The following is a 10,843-nucleotide window of genomic DNA, read 5'->3' as shown; positions in this document are numbered from 1 at the left end:
AAATGAAATTAGGTCTATGTGAACTTAACTTGTTTCAACAATGAATCTATCAGCATAAGATGTTCTGAAAAATTAAAGAGGAATGAAACTGCGTGACTTTCCTTTTTTCATGTGATTTCCGAAAGTAATCTAATGTGAAATGTTCAGAATACAATTTATGTTGTGATAATTTGTTCTAATAAAATTGTCTCTTCTAATGGCAGATAACCAATCGCAACAACAGTTCTGCTTTTTTTTTTTAGGGAGAAAACTAGAAATAACACACTTTAAAATAATGTTTCTATCATATTAAAAAAAATAGCAGCAATATGTTTGCCGAAATAGTTTTAGTGTAAGCTAACAGAATAATTCAATCTACATAAAAGTGCTATTTATTGCCTGCATTAATTGCACCTTAAACTATTAGATGCATTTAAATATCGTTATTTACGCATGAAAAGTGATGCTGTAGCCTTTCCTGAAGCGATTTGTGCAGTTATAAGCATTACAAGAATGCATCGTAATGATAGATTCATCAAATGCACGCTGGATATACTCGCAGTCACTATCACAACTACCTGTTAAATGCCACACTTGCCACAATGATGTCCATAGACAAATAAATAGAAAGACCCCCAACTCAATGCATTACCTTCGACACGCTATTGACGCGACGTCGAGACACTTGGCGGCAAAACATCGGAACTACATCTCGTTACACATAGCGGCAGAATGCGGAACTACATCCCTTGTTACACGGCCCGATCGGTATTACAGGTATCCGTTATGCCAACATTAGAGCACGATCGGTACTGCAGATACCTATTATATCAACACATACTGGTATTTTTCATATCGCCAAAGGAGTGTGTAATGGTTTATCAGTTTAAATAACATGTTTAACCACAATATTTATATCACATTTTTGTTTTAACATGTGAATATAAATATAATGGTTGAACATGAAACTGAAAACCATTAACACACTCCCTCTTTTAACACCGTCATTTAACCCTTTTATTAAATTAATTTATCAAATTTGACTAATAAATGTTTTTGCATCTTCTAGATCAAATATGTAATTGAGGTACAGGATGCGAATAGGATAGGATACTTCTCTCCAAAACACCTTAAGCACTATTTTTAAATAATGTTATGTATCATGTATTGGAAGATAAAAACAAAGATTGACTTTGGAATATTGACTTCGAAGTTATTATTGGTCAGTTATATAATTATAATTCGCTCTTATTTTTTTATGTCAAACATTAGCTTGAAAATAGTCATAAGATGTTTTGCTGTGACATAGTACAACGCACGTTCATAAACATTTATAAAACACCACTTTATTTGTTTTACACCGTCAGAGCTGAACATCTATTTTTAAAAGTAACTGCCATTAGTTTAATATATGGATATTAAAAATCTAAGTAATCAGTAATCACCACTGATAAAGAATACAAAGAAAACTATTTGTCTACAACAGACATAAAATTAACTTAGACTTTTAATAAAAACACCATTAAGAAATACAAGTAAAAAAATTATTTTTCATTCTCTGATGTATAGTTGATTCAAAACACTGAACATATTAGAAAAAGTGCAATACAATTTATTAGAGATAAGTCTATACTTCGCAATATTTCCTAATTTTGAGCTTTGATACTGAGTGTTTGATTTGGTTGTGGCCCCATTGCTCAAAATATGTTGTTGTTGTATTCTAATGCCAGGGGTTTGACAAAGTCATTTGACCTCTTGCACTCCAATATTTTTCGAAGATATTATCATGGCCAGCCACTGAAGCACAGATTTTGAGGTGTTCCGAATCCATTTCTTGGTTTGAGTTGCACAGTGGGTAGTTAGGGGACTGATATATTCCAATTCTATGCAGGTGTTTGTTTGGCCAGACAGTCATGGCCTGTTGCCAATCTAAATGCAGCTACAGACGATTTTCGTGGTAAATCGGGAATTAACTGTGGATTATGATGCAGAGAGTTCCATTTTTCCCTTGAGATTTGTGTTATCAAATTTTGTTTGTTGAAGTCTAAGTATGTAGATTTAATAAATCTTTTCACAGAGTAATACGTAGATTTAGTAACAGGTCTGTAAGTAGCAGTGCTGCTCTTCTTTGCTAAAGCATCCGCATTCTCATTTCCCAGGATTCCACAATGGGATGGTATCCATTGGAATACAATTCTTTTATTGAGTGATATTAATTGAGAGAGCATTTTAGTTATTTCTGCTATTTGAGATGAAAGTATGTATTTAGAGACTTTTGATGGAATAGCTGCTTTGGAGTCTGACAATATAACTGCATTCTTAAATTTATTGATGTGGCATAGAAGATTCCTGAGACTTTCACTTATTACAATGAATTCTCAGTCAAAACTTGTTCCGAATCCAAGAGATCTATAAAGTGAGAAGAGACAAAATATTGTACCATATTTACTCTCTTCTTAGCTGATGTTATACAAGCATTCCATTATAAAAAATTTAGTTGCTTCTGTACCATTAAAGTAGTCCCGCCCAGAAATCCGATTGGGGGACTATTTTGCTGCATAGAATTGGAATATATCAGTCTCCTAACTGTCCATTGTGCTACTCAAACCAAGAAATGGATTCGGAACACCTCAAAATCTGTGCTTCAGTGGCTGACCATGACAATAATTTTGAAAAATACTGGAGTGCAAGAGGTCAAATGACTTTGTCAAATGCCTGGCATTAGAAAACATCAACATATTTACTCTGGTCATGATAATATCTTTGAAAAATATTGGAGTGCAAGAGGTCAAATGACTTTATGTCAAATGCCTGACATTAGAAAACAACAACATATTTACTGTCTAAAAATTCTAAATAATGAACCCAAATCTCACCAGTTGCAGAAGCTGCAGATTCGTATCGCTGCCACTGGACTCCCTCCTATGCCCTATAGATGACACAACTGAAATGCTCATTGTACTAGTAATTATTATTTGTATTTATATTACTATGTAATGTTAACTTAGGGTCTTAAAGATCGTTAGATTTATCATTGCCCTATATATTACAAAAATTATATTGCTTATAATGTAGAAGTCAAGTACTCTACTTTTTTTTTCAGATGAATGAATGAATTCCTCTTATTTTCCCTCAATTAACTGAAGAAATCAACACTTTAAACGAAATGAGATAACAATGATAATAATAATAATAATAATAATAATAATAATAATAATAATAATAATAATAATAATAATTCATTCTAGTACCGAGGTCATGGAAAGCATGGGGCTCTACCTCCATGTCCCCCAAATGCCTTCTTGGCATGTTACGGGGATACCTTTACCTTTTACCTTTAATAATAATAATAATAATAATAATAATAATAATAATAATAATAATAATAATAATGAATGAAGTCCATTACCATACACTTGTCAACAAAATTAAACACAATTTTGTTAAAAGATAAAGACAATGAATGAATCACTCAATGAAAGAGAATGCAGATTCAAATTGATGCCACAGTGAAGTGCAATGAATGAAGCAATTATGTTAGGTGGTGAAAAAGGTTAATGTAAGTAGGCTGGTGATGAAGTGGGTCGTAGTTCTTGAGTGGGATACCAAGCATCCCTTGATGGAATGGCCCCTCTTAGTAAGTTATATCTGAAGTCACCGTTATACTGATTACTGCGAAAATGGCTTGCACATATATAGGCCCTTCTGTAAGGATGAGGATTTTCTGCCACAGCTGCCCACATGTGGTACCTGTTACAATCAAAATTCTATTATTATCTAAAAAAAAATACACAAACCAGGGTTGGTATTAATTTAAATTAATGATTTAATCATGATGTAAATAAAATTATTTTCATTTTATTTACATCAAATAATTGTTACTACTTAAATCACAGATTAAAATTATATGCACCTAACATGATTAAGATGAGAAATTAACTTCCTGAAAAAAAATATATAAACGTTTTTACATATGACTGTTCTGCTGCTTCTTAAAACTATTAGCAATATATATGAGTAGCAAACTTGTATCTCTGCAATGAACAAAATATTTTCTATGGTGAAATATATTTTTCTTCCTATGAATTCATATAAAATTTCACCACAGAAAAATCTTTGTTTATTACAGACATATAATTCTAGCATTTTCTGAAGAAATGGACAGGTTTTGAAAGTTTGCTTCTCATATGTCTTTTCCCAACTCCTAATTAAGGAGCAACAGAACACATGGTACAGGTAGTCAAGTAGAGCCTACTTTCGGAATCACCACCTAATTAAAGCACAGTATGATGCTGAGGATTGAAATGAATAGTTGTAGCTCATAACAATATTCAAAGTAAAAGTTGCACAATATCAAATGGACTACGTATTTATTCTGAAAACACACAATGCTAAGCTCTTCTGATAAATTTATTTGTAAATATTAATCTCCCTAAATAGTTTAATTCTTTTCTAATGAATAACAAACTGAGCATAATATCTTGCCTAAGTCTAAGCTAATTATTATTATCATTAAGTGCAGGTTATTAGTGCTGTAACTCTTCATGTATTAGTAATGAGACCTATGTGTAAACATAGTAAATTATTTTTGAAGCGATGTTGTTAATTACTTAAAATAACACATTAACAAAATACACAATTATGTAGGAACTAATGCACAAATTAAGTTTAAATGAATTACAAAAGAAGGCAAAAACTCATTTTAATAAACAAATATGAATTTTACAAATAATTCTCACTTAAATTTAAAAATCAATATAGTTTACCAACCCTGATTATTTACTGATGATATATAAGGATATCTTTGCAATGAGCTTATGCCAACGGCATTGCTTACCTTTTAAGCTGTGCTGTATTACTTGGCGCAGGAAACAGGAATAACCAGGTCTTCTCATTACTATCCGATTTCTGACAGTACACTGCAGCACATTCACAGTGTAAAACTCCGCCATTTGTCTTTCTATTAACTGAAACAAACCAGCAGTAGCCTAGTATCTTATAATGCATTAATAACATTAGATTTCATAGAACAATTGAAGGATTGCAGTATAATCAACGTTTGTGAAATATTCCTGGAAGAATTCTATCTACGAGTCTATAAAAATAATAAATATCTCCGGCAATTTAACTCTTTTTATTTAATCCGAATTATTCCAGTAAAGGTACTACTTGTTAACTGTAAAGTCAAATTTCTAAAATATCTTTTTTCGGGAACAACACTTCTTTACTATTGCGTTACCAAGCTAAGGTACCCCGCCATCCTTTGGTAACGCAACTGTAAAGAATTACACAGGGAACAAAATATTTAGTCATATCAGATTCTGTCCCACGAATTTTAAGATGTCTGACCAACTTAACTTAGCTATATACAAAAATAAGATGTTCGTTAATACCCTAAGTGTATATTAACTGTGTTAGCTTACCTTTAAAGCTCTTGGCGTAATTGCAGTTAGGCCTAATACACTGTTGTAATTCAACACAGAAGTCAGTTCATCATGTGGTAGTGGTAGAAGTGAGGTAATCGCGTTCTGAAGTTTATCCCTGAAAACAATTACAGATCTCAGTTTAATAAACGTTTAAGATATGATGGAAGAATTCAGTTTAAATTAGAAAACATGACGGTGCAGTTAAGCTGCATCTACACAGTTCAGTTTTTCATGCTCGTACGCACGCAGTCTGGGAAGAATATTGAAAGAATAACGTTTAAAGCGCATGTTGAATTAAGATGCATTAAGATTTTCCGCTATACTGGAGAATTAGCACGGTCACTTTGAACCGTGCCGTTACGTTTAGCACCAAATTTAAGTAAATACACAATGTCACCAACATAAGAACGTGACGTTGGTGTGTGGCGTAGTTGGCGGGAGAAATTTTTTCTCTCTCTGTCTACCTCCTTCGTTGTGAACATTATTGAGAGATAGCACCACTGTTAGCGACAATGTGTATTTGCGTAAATATTGCGAGTAAATTATGACGATTGCCTTAGATGAGAGGCTCGGGACAGAAACAGTTTTGCTGTAGCGCATGCGCGGACCTCTCATGCAGTGGGAGCGTGATCCTTACTTGAATTTATTTTTGCGTGTACTTGCAGATTAAATGATTGAGATCCCTTCTTGCTCCAGTTACAGGCCTTGCATTTACGAAGGTTATGTTATGTTAGGTTAGCTTAGCTTAGATTAGCTTAGCTTAGGTTAGGTTAGGTTAGCTTAGGTTAAATTAGCTTTGGTTAGGTTAGATTAGTTTTGGTTAGGTTAGCTTAGCTTTGGTTAGGTTAGGTTAGGTTAGCTTTGGTAAGGTTAGCTTAGGTTAGGTTAGCTTAGGTTAGGTTAGCTTAGGTTAGGTTAAATTAGCTTTGGTTAGGTTAGATTAGTTTTGGTTAGGTTAGCTTAGCTTTGGTTAGGTTAGGTTAGGTTAGCTTTGGTTAGGTTAGGTTAGCTTTGGTTAGGTTAGGTTAGGTTAGCTTGATTTGGTTCGTCCATGTAGTAGTTAAAATTATATAATATGACAGTTTTTGATTCGTAATATTGTTAAAAAATAATAGGCCTATAATGAAATCGGTGAATAATTTCATGGTCCTTAAATTTTTTTTCGTAAAAGGCTAGGTATTTTTCTATAGGCCAGAAATAAAACAGCAACGCCGTCATAATTGCGTACTTTACGCTTTGGCGAACATTAACCGGAAATTTACTTTCCGTCATTTTAATTGTATTCCGTGAAACACATCTTTTTTCCTGTTAATTTCCTTGTGATAACCTAGTTTATTATCTTATTACATCTTCATTTTCATTTAATGCATTCAAAATAACCGTTGTACTACATAAAACCTTCAACTTGACTAATGGAGTGAATTATTTAAGAATATAGTCGCGAATTTGACTACCACCATTTCGATTATATTTTGTTTGATACGGCTCGGTACGGCCCGGTGACTAGTGGCCAGCGAGTAGATTCGACTATCGATATTGGTGTGCCGTGTGTATTATCCAGTTGTTCCAGATTTTCTAACTACAAGGTACGCCATATTAATATTAAAATACCAAAATACAGTGGCGGCCAGTGAGACATTCTGGTGGTGGTGCCAAAAATGTAAAAAGGTGATAATCACAGCTCATGTTTACATTATGTTAAATAAAACAAATTAATTAAGCGAGCTGTTTTACCAGGTGTGCAGTTAATAATGCACCTAGTACAGTATATGAAACCAAAAACAGCAATAAACGCTTTTCTAACTTAAAAATATGCTTATATAAAATTTATCATTTGAATGTTAAGAGAGGAATTTAACTAATCACTAACATTTTTAAATTCCAAGCAATGTACTCACCAAAGTGCCAATCCAACGCCGAGAGATAGACATCTGCATCTGGATTAAAAAGAACGGTACTGGAAATCCATTCGTCGTTCCTTTTTGTTGGCAAACAAGTCTATCACTTTTGCATTGAAACTTTCAATCTTGCATACGAAAGATTTTTCGCACGATAACATTCCTAAAGCACTCAATCTTTCTTCCTTCATAGTGTTTCTAAGAAATGTTTTTATTCTTTTCAGCATAGAAAAGCATCGCTCAGCTTCAGAAGTGGAGATGGGCATTGTAATTAACAATTTCAAAATTTTGATTGTCTCCTCGAAAGTATCACATAGTTCATCTTCTAGAATTAAGGAAAGAAATGGAACTGCTCCAGAAACTGCTCTTAATTCAGGCCTACCATAGAAAACTTCTAGCTCGCCCTTCAAGTTTCGTTTGTCCAGAAATGAATAAACTTCTGTCATTTCATCAAGATATTTATCCGGAAAACTTCTAATGTATTTATCAAAACTTTTAACCTCAAACAAGTTGGTAGCAGTGAGGTGTCCCGTGAACCGAAATCGGGTTTTTATCTCAGAAAGGATAGCATCACATACTTCCAAGGCATCTCTTTTTCTGAAGTCATCATCAGTTCGCGATCTCTTAGCAGGCACTACTTCGTCACACTCATTGAAAATTGCACCAATGTCGTCTCTGATTCTCTGAATTATGATTTCAAAATTCTGAATATCTTGTTTTACTTTAATTGGCTCAGCGATTTTCTTTTGTAATTGATTAAAAATTATGTCGACATGACGCATTATCTTATTGAAAAATGTCAACCAGAAAACAAAATCTTTATCTTGAAGTCTTTGTTTGTAGGAACCTGCTTTTTCAATAGTAGATGACGACTTTATGTTTTCATTATTTTCAATAGTTTGCATCACTTTAATAAGGTCTTCTCTGTTCTCAAAAAGATCTTTGACTACACGTGAATGGTAATTCCATCTAGTGGGTGATACTCGGGGCAAACTTTTCTCTATGATTTCTCGCATTACTTTTGATCTTTGTGGTGAATTCGAAAAAAAAGAACAAATTCCTGAGAGATGTGCAAAAAAGATGCGAGCCTTACGATTAACAGAGGCAGCTGTGGACATAATGAGATTTAGTTGGTGCGCATAGCAATGGATGTAATTTGCATTCGGGTACTTGTCTTTAATCAACTTTTGTACTCCATTTAACCCTCCGCTCATGACATTTGCTCCGTCGTAACTCTGAGCAATAAGTTTTCCTGGATTGTCACCAACTAAGGTCTCGAGTTCTTTTAAAATGCAGTCTGCAATAGCATTCGCATTTTGAGCTTCTGGGTTAATAAAGTTCCAAAATCTTTCCACTGGCTTCCCATTGATAACATATCGTAAGACAATTACCAATTGAAATTCACAAGATACATCGGTGGTTTCATCAGCTATTACAGCTACATAGTTGGCACTTTTTATTTCTTTGCGAACTTCTTCATGATATATCTGCAACATACATTCGAGAAGTTCATTTTGTATAGTCTTGGAAAGGCCCTTAAAGACTGAAGACTGAGATAGATGAACTTTCAGATCTTTATCCAATTCAGCGCTGAACTGAATTAATTCACGAAACACTCCTTTATTTTCGGATGTTTCAGTTTCATCATGTCCTCTGAGCGCCAACTCCAGCGCACCACAAAACAGTTTATAATTAAATTTAGAATAGGCCTATATCTATTCTTATCCACTTGTTTATTGTGGTTGATTATTGTTTGCCTATAGTGCGTATCCAGCTTACTCTGAATATTGGTTTTCCCCAAAAATGAAAGACTTAAAACATTGTCCATGTGACGTTTAGATGACTCGTGCACTTTCATTTTAGACCATATGTGCCCTATATCAGTAATTCCGGTCTTACACCAACTTACATCTCCACCGAACAACACACATGCAAAGCAAAAGAAAGCATTTTTCTCTTCGCAGCCACAAATCCATTTGTTCTTGTAATAAATATCAGGATTGAACTTGCGGCATCGACTTTTTGTTTGTTGATGAAGATTCAGATTTGGAAGCGGTCTACCCAAATTCTTTATTGCAATTTTTTCTGCGAGCGTCCTACTACTAAATGGAGTTTGCAACAATTCACTTATTTTATTCATCTCTCCACTTTTTCCACACCAAACTCACGTATTACTTACACCACAATCACTATAATTAACCAACACATAGGTAGCAGTCTGTTGTACTTTATTTATAGACGTCCTATTCGGTAATGATACCGAATTCTAATGTCTTTGTTAAGTCATATTCCAGAAAATCGTTACAATAACATTTCCGCAACTAACAACAAAATTTGCAAATACAGATAAATGCAAAATTTTCACAGTATGGTTAAGTCAAAATATAAATAACTTTTAGAACTAGTAAAGTTACTGGCAAAAACACACGAAATGAACGGTGATACAGACAATAAATGAAAACTTTTACACTTCACTTAAACAGACAGATGAATCCAAGGCAGCAGCTTGAATAACACATGTTCATGTCCTGCACAAATCTCATATATCGTTAACAAAAGCATCAATACTAGCAACAGTGTAACGATATTTAGTTACCGCGATATAAAACAAATATCACACAAAATTAACAAATAGTGTTACATAATATGAGAAAATACGTAGTTGTCTTTCTAAAAATAACCATGACTGACTTTCTCTGCATTCGATACAGTTAAACGAATAATAATTTGTACTTTCAAATCCAAGTTGTGTGCATTAGTTTTGAATTGGTAACATTGGATTAAGATTTGGCGCCAAACTTTTCGTGTAAGTCTGCTCTTGAAACGACGATTTCCTGCCAAACTTTTCCAACAAACCCTGCCATCTATGGGAATTTCTGCATTACTGCGCTCTAGCGGGCGGAATTTTAACTACTGAGTCAAATTGAACTCGGCTCAGTCTCCGCCATAAGAACCGCATATGAACTAAACCAGTAGCCTTTTGTATAGTGTTATATGGGCTTACCCGGTGCCACAGAGAACTGGCTCCAACGTTCGAAAAAACACTGCAAGAGTGCGTCCCGATCTGTGCGCGCGCTCGTTCAAATGAAATAGGAATAAAATACGTAGAAATAAATTATTACAACTGTTTTTAGGGTATTATTTTTTGTTTCTTTCATTGGTGGTGCCATGGCACACTGGCACTGCCCCAAAAGCCGCCCCTGCCAAAATACCATGTGATGGAGTGTAAAAACCGATTATAGTTTCATTGACCAAGTTCTGCAGCAGCGAAAGCTAAAATAATATATTATCCTGCACATTGTGTGCACTTTCGTTATTATTAAATACCAATCTTGCAGGCATTGCTTGAATGTGTGAAGTTGAAAGAAAAGTTGAACCGTGTAGATGTAATCTCAAACATATTTCTTTCTTACCTTTAACGTTGCGAATTATTTCTTGTTGCAGGAAAGCACCAGTAACTTCTCAATTAACTCGATCTGTTCAAATTTCTTCCTTAAGCAGCCACGTTCGTCAATTTCATAATTTATGCAAGATTTAAAC

The 10,843-nt window shown here is 34.1% G+C and overlaps 1 long non-coding RNA gene across 1 annotated transcript; it reads right to left on the bottom strand.

The window, feature by feature from the left end:
• Positions 1-1,305: 1,305 nt before the first annotated feature.
• On the bottom strand, positions 1,306-5,667 carry LOC138696213 (uncharacterized). Its single transcript, XR_011331288.1, has 3 exons — positions 5,403-5,667; positions 4,817-4,946; positions 1,306-3,729 (listed from the first exon to the last, which is right to left on the bottom strand). It is a non-coding gene; the product is annotated as an uncharacterized lncRNA (long non-coding RNA).
• Between the last annotated feature and the right edge of the window lie 5,176 nt (positions 5,668-10,843).

The sequence above is a fragment of the Periplaneta americana genome, chromosome 3 (assembly GCF_040183065.1).
Source record: "Periplaneta americana isolate PAMFEO1 chromosome 3, P.americana_PAMFEO1_priV1, whole genome shotgun sequence".
NCBI classification, from domain to species: domain Eukaryota; kingdom Metazoa; phylum Arthropoda; class Insecta; order Blattodea; family Blattidae; genus Periplaneta; species Periplaneta americana.
The sequence above is the reverse complement of the archived record's forward strand: the minus strand, read 5'-3'. Positions and strand labels throughout refer to the sequence as shown.